Raw genomic sequence first — 6,915 nt, 5'->3', positions numbered from 1 at the left:
AGTCCTGACTAAGGGATCTTGATTGAACCTCCCAGCACCCCCCCCCCCCCCCACCCTCTCTCTCTCTTTCATTCATTCACAGTGAGGAAGGCCTTTGGTGGGCAGTAGAAGCCTTTTAACCTGGAAGTGCTCTGATTGGACCAGGGGTCAGTCTGTAGACCTCTAAAGCCGCTCTGCCCCATCCGTCACTGTCACACCACTATTAGTGCTATTATCATCAAAGTCACACTGTGAATTATAGCACATGCAAAAAGCCCGCTGTCCGGATTCTGCAGTGACCTGCGCCAAATGATATAACAGGGGTGAAACTCCCATTGGTGACTTCACTGAGGGGAGAGGAAAAAAGGACTCTGCTAAGATGCTTTCACAGAGACTAAGATGGCTGACACAGAGACTAAGATGGCTGACACAGAGACTAAGATGGCTGACACAGAGACTAAGATGGCTGACACAGAGACTAAGATGGCTGACACAGACTAAGATGGCTGACATAGAGGCTAAGATGGCTGACATAGAGGCTAAGATGGCTGACATAGACGCTAAGATGGCTGACATAGAGGCTAAGATGGCTGACATATAACATGACAGGCTGGCTGACAGGGTTTTGGCAGGGTGAATGGCATCTAGACAACTAAAGCACCCAAAACTATACTGCTAGTCAGACACCTGAAGACAAAATGGCTAACTTCTCTATGACATTTGTAGTCATGTACTGTGTCTGGGACGTTTGGGGTCAATCCAGTCTCAGTATCAATCAATTCAGCAGATTAATTTAAATTCTCTTCAGATTTATACCAAGGCCATACATTGCCATATAGTATTTTTAGATGACCGTGCTCACAACAATCACAATAGTGCACATTGGCCAACCAAACCACATTCCTATATTTTCAACCAAACTACCTCCATACATTTCCAACCAAACCACATCCCTACATTTTCAAACAAACTACCTCCATACATTTACAACCAAACCACCTCCATTACAATTACATCCAAACCACATCCCTACATTTTCAACCAATCTACCTCCATATATTTTCAAACAGCATTAGTCCCATTGGAGAAATAGAAAGCGTTAATCTTTATAAGGGTTGCTGAGCAGCTGGAACTTCTGCTCTCCATACGGTTTCTCATGTCTGAGGCCTTTCCCTCTACTCGTATCTCAGGAAGAGACGCTCACTGTTCACAAGCCTGGCCATGCCTGTGTCAGTCTTAGTTATGGCCAGGGCATGCTTCTCCCAGAAAACATTATCATCCCCTCAAATCAGCCGCCGCATATTCATGAGGGGCGACCAAAACGGTGTCAGCGGAGAGGAAGAATCGGCACGGTGGGGGGGGGGGGGGGTCTGATCTGAGAGACAGAGCGTGGAACATTCTCTGAACATTGACTTTCAACCTGTCCATCAACGGTAGGCCTGTGGACTTGAAGCACAGCAGGTTAGCCACAAACTCACTCATGCTACACTCAGAGAAGCACAGGCAGCCAGGCACACACACAGACATAGACCACGATCACAGACACATATGCCCAGCAGAATGAAACAAATAGACTCATATTTCTTTGATTCACAATCATACACGAGATATAAATAAAAGAAAGAGAGTAGAAAATGATTAGATACATCGATGTTGGATTGTGTTATGTCTATAAGCATCAATTCTTGCATTCATGTGTAATGTACAGTGCATTTTCCCACATTTTGTTTACGTTACAGCCTGATTCTAAAATGTCTTAAATGTCCTCTTCAATCTACACACAATACACCATAATGACAATGCAAAAACAGGTTTTTAGAAATGTTTGCAAATGTATTACATATAAAAAACAGTAACACCTAATTTACATAAATATTTGCCATGAGACTCGATATTGAGCTCAGGTGAATCCTGTTTCCCTTAATAACCATCCTTGAGATGTATCTACAACTTGATTGGAGTCCATCTGTGGTAAACTCAATTGATTGGAGGTCATTTGGAAAGGCAAACACTTGTCTATTGTCTATATAAGGTCCCACAGTTGACAGTGCATGTCAGAGCAAAAACCAAGCCACAAGGTCGAAGGAATTGGCCCTATAGCTCTGAGACAGGAGGATGTCGAGGCACAGATCTGGGGAATGATACTAACAAATGTCTGCAGAATTGAAGGTCCCCAAGAACACAGTGGCCCCTATCATTCTTAAATGGAAGAAGTTTGGACCAACCAAGACTGGCTGGCCGCCCGGCCAAACTGAGCAATCGGGGGAGAAGGGCCTTGGTCAAGGAGGTGACCAAGAACCCAATTGTTACTCTCACAGAGCTCCAGAGTTCCTCTGTGGCGATGGGAGAACCTTCCAGAAGGACAACCATCTCTGCAGCCCTCCACCAATCAGGCCTTTATGGTAAAGTGGCTAGATGGAAGCCACTCCTCAGTTAAAGGCACATAACAGCCTGCTTGGAGTTTGCCAAAAGGCACCTAAAGGACTCTCAGACCATGAGAACCAAGATTCTCTAGTCTGATGAAACCAAGATTGAACTCTTTGGCCTGAATGCCAAGCGTCAAGTCTGGAAGAAACCTGTCACCATCCCTACGGTGAAGCATGGTGGTAGCAGCATCATGCTGTGGGAATGTTTTTCAGAGGCAGGGACTGGGAGACTAGTCAGGATTGAGGGAAAGATGAACGGAGCAAAGTACGGCGAGATCCTTGATGAAAACCTGCTCCAGAGCGTCCAGGACCTCAGACTGGGGCGAAGGTTCACCTTCCAACAGGACAACGACCCTTAGCACACAGCCAAGACAATGCAGGAGTGGCTTTTTGATACATTTGCAAATAAAATGTAAAGCCAGTTTTTGCTTTGTCATTATGGGGTATTGTATGTAGATTGATGAGTGAAAAAACAATTGAATCAATTTTAGAATAAGGCTGTAACTTAATAAAATGTGGAAAAAGTCAAGGGGTCTGAATACTTTCCGAATGCACTGTATGTGTGCTTGTGTGTGTGTGTGTGTGTGAGTGTCTAGGCCTCAACGGTGGTCACTGATACCATGTGAATATGTGTTTGTATATGTCTGTGTGTGTGTGTGTGTTTGTATAAACGTGCTTGTGTGTGTCTATCTCGGCCACCACCGGCTCTGTTCATCAGCACAAAAATAATTTGTGCTGCTGGGGTAAGGAGTCAAAGTTCAACCCTGACGCCCCCATCTGGTCAATCAAAACCCACTCAATGCCGAAGTCCAGCCTCTCTCTTTATGGCCCCATTCATTCTATCAATCTGTAACGGGGGCCAGGCCGGGGAGGGAGGGAAAAAGTCCTGCTTCTGTTGGATGGAGCCTTCGTTTTTCAATTATCTCTAGGGGCATGGGGCCACAGTTTCAATTTCACTCCGGAGGAGAGGTTCAATGTGTAACCTTATTGCCGCCTGATAAACATGACTTTTTCCTTTGAACCCCCACTTTGGCCCCTCTAATATCGCTGTAATCTGTGTTTGGCTCTTCAGCTGTCAATAGGGACACCCCTGAGTGGGGCAGTCAGGGCCCTGAGCAGGGGCCAGTCACCTGGCTTGGTGGAGATAGGCTTCTAAAAATAAGTGTGATTGCATGGGAAGAAGGGAGGTGAAGCAAACAAGCTATAACTGTGGTTGGGTTTGTGTGTTTTGTGCTCTCTCTCTCTCTCTCTCTCTCTCTCTCTCTCTCTCTCTCTCTCTCTCTCTCTCTCTCTCTCATCAAAGATAGGAGGCAAAGTATAGATTCGATGGCTTGCTGGTGCTCTGCAGACGAATCTTTCTCAGAGAGAACAGTAGATGCCGATGTGTTATCAATATTCCTGCTTTTCCTGTGTCAGACCCACTTAAGTGTGAAACATATGCAGTGGGTAGATCAATAGGTTATTCCCAGGGGGAGCCGCTCTGTGGCATGTGAGACACAATTGCTATAAGGGAAAGGGACTGTTACATTTATGTAAAATCCTTTATGTCTAGCTAGAGTCAAAATATACACTTCTTGGATATACTTATTCAATATTCATGTCATAGTTCAATGCCACACTTTATATAAATCCTGGCATTTTAGGTCGCAATGAGATTACGTTCTACAAACATTTTATTAGAAGGACACAAAGGGAACTATCAGGATATCAGGAATGAACTGGGCATGAATGAAAAGGCTATTGATTCATATTGCACATCAGGCGACAAGTTGTGGGTCATATTATTTACTTCAGTGGTTATTATGAGTCACTACACACTGGGCACAAACATAATTTCAACGTCTAGTTTTGGATTTACATTCAGTTGACTTGTCAACTAACGTGAATTTAACGTGAAATATATTTTTTTAAATGTCACCAAGTCATTGGATTTAGGTTAAACGTTGGGTGAAAAAAAGACACAATTCTTTAACGTTGATGACATTTTGCAAATCCAGTCCGTTTTCCACATTGATTCAACATCATCACATTAAATTTCTTTGTTGAAATTACATGGAAACAATGTTGATTCAACCCGTTTTTGCCCAGTGTCTAGAAAACACCAAGAACACATTGGCACCATGATACGATCTTGATAAACCACACAACATGCATCTGGTCACAAGTTTTACAACCCAGGAATTGGCTACACATCACGAATTAGGGAACTCTGGTGCAGAGTATTGTGGTGCCGTTGTGTTTTGTTTGTTAAGAAGAGGAACCACTGATAGTGATCTGTTTCCAATTCAACAAATGTGGTACAAATTGTAGATGAAGTTAGATCTATTCACATTACCAGTAAAAAGTTGGGACCCACCTACTCATTCAAGGGTTTTTCTTTATTTTTACTATTTTCTAAATTGTAGAATAATAGTGAAGACATCAAACTATGAAACAACACATGGAATCATGTACAGTTGAAGTCGGAAGTTTACATACACCTTAGCCAAATACATTTAAACTCAATTCCTGACATTTAATCCTAAAAATGAATCCTAAAAAGTAAAAATTCCCTGTTTTAGATCAGGATCACCACTTTATTTTAAGAATGTGAAATGTCAGAATAACAGTAGAGAGAACTATTTATTTGTGCTTTTATTTATTTCATCACATTCCCAGTGGGTCAAAAGTTTAGTGGGTCAGAAGTTTACATACACCCAATTAGGATTTGGTAGCACTGCCTTTAAATTGTTTAACTTGGGTCAAACATTTCGGGTAGCCTTCCACAAGCTTCCCACAATAAGTTGGGTGAATTCTGTCCCATTCCTCCTGACAGAACTGGTGTAAATGAGTCAGGTTTGTAGGCGTCTTTGCTCTCACGTTTTCAGTTCTGCCCACAAATTTTCTATAGGATTGAGGTCAGGGCTTTGTGATGGCCATTCCAATACCTTGACTTTGTTGTCCTTAAGACATTTTGCCACCACTTTGGAAGTTTGCTTGGGGTCATTGTCCATTTGGAAGACCCATTTGCGACCAAGCTTTAACTTCCTGTCTGATGTCTTGAGATGTTGCTTCAATATATCCACGTAATTTTCCTGCCTCATGATGCCAGCTATTTTGTGAAGTTCACCAGTCCCTCCTGCAGCAAAGCACCCCCACAACATGATGTTGCCACCCCTGTGCTTCACAGTTGGGATGGTGTTCTTTGGCTTGCAAGCCTCCCCCCTTTTCCTCCAAACATAGCGATGGTCATTATGGCCAAACAGTTATATTTTAGTTTCATCAGACCAGAGGACATTTCTCCAAAAAGTATGATCTTTGTCCCTATGTGCAGTTGCAAACCATAGTCTGGGTTTTTTTAAGGTGGTTTTGGAGCCGTAGCTTCTTCCTTGCTGAGTGGCTTTTCAGGTTATGTCGATATAGGACTCGTTTTACTTCCTCCAGCATCTTCACAAGGTCCTTTGCTGTTGTTCTGGTATTGATTTGCACTTTTCGCACCAAAGTATGTTAATCTCTAGGAGACAGAACGCGTCTCCTTCCTGAGTGGTATGACAACTGCGAGATCCCATGGTGTTTATACTTCCGTACTATTGTTTGTACAGATGAACGTGCTACCTTCAGGTGTTTGGAAATTGCTCCCAATGATGAACCAGACATGTGGAGGTCTATGAGGTCTATGAGGTCTTGGCTGATTTCTTTTAATTTTCCCATGTCAAACAAAGAGGCACTGAGTTTGAAGGTAGGCCTTGAAATACATCCACAGGTACACCTCCAATTGACTAAAATTATGTCAATTAGCCTATCAGAAGCTTCTAAAGCCATGACATAATTTTCAGAAATTTTCCAAGCTGTTTAAAGGCACAGTCAACGTAGTGTGTTTAAACTTCTGACCCACTGGAATTGTGACACAGTGAATTATAAGTGAAATAATCTGTCTGTAAACAATTGTTGGAAATATTACTTGTGTCATGCGTCAAAGTAGATGTCCTAACCAACTTGCCAAAACTATAGTTTGTTAACAAGAAATGTGTTGAGTGGTTGAAAACAAGTTTTAATGACTCCAACCTAAGTGTATGTAAGCTTCTGACTTCAACTGTAGTAACCAAAAAAGTCTTAGTTTATATTTTAGATTCTTCAAGGAAGCCACCTTTTGCCTTGATGACAGCTTTGCACACTCTTGGCATTCTCTCAAACAGCTTCATGAGGAATGCTTTTCCAACAGTCTTGAAGGAGTTTCCACAAATGCTGAGCATTTGTTAGCTGCTTATCCTTCACTCTGTGGTCCAATTCATCCCAAACCATCTCAATTGGGTTGAGTTTGGGTGATTGTGGAGGCCAGGTAATCTGAGGCAGCACTCCATCACTCTCCTTCTTGGTCAAATAGCCCACGCACAGCCTGGATGTGTGTTTTGGGTCATTGTTCTGTTGAAAAACAAATGATTGTCCCACTAAGCGCAAACCAAATGGGATGGTGTATCACTGCAGAATGCTGTGGTAGCCATGCTGGTTAAGTGTGCCCTGAATTCTAAAT

The sequence above is a fragment of the Oncorhynchus kisutch genome, linkage group LG10, assembly GCF_002021735.2.
Source record: "Oncorhynchus kisutch isolate 150728-3 linkage group LG10, Okis_V2, whole genome shotgun sequence".
NCBI classification, from domain to species: Eukaryota; Metazoa; Chordata; class Actinopteri; order Salmoniformes; family Salmonidae; genus Oncorhynchus; species Oncorhynchus kisutch.
The sequence above is the reverse complement of the archived record's forward strand: the minus strand, read 5'-3'. Positions refer to the sequence as shown.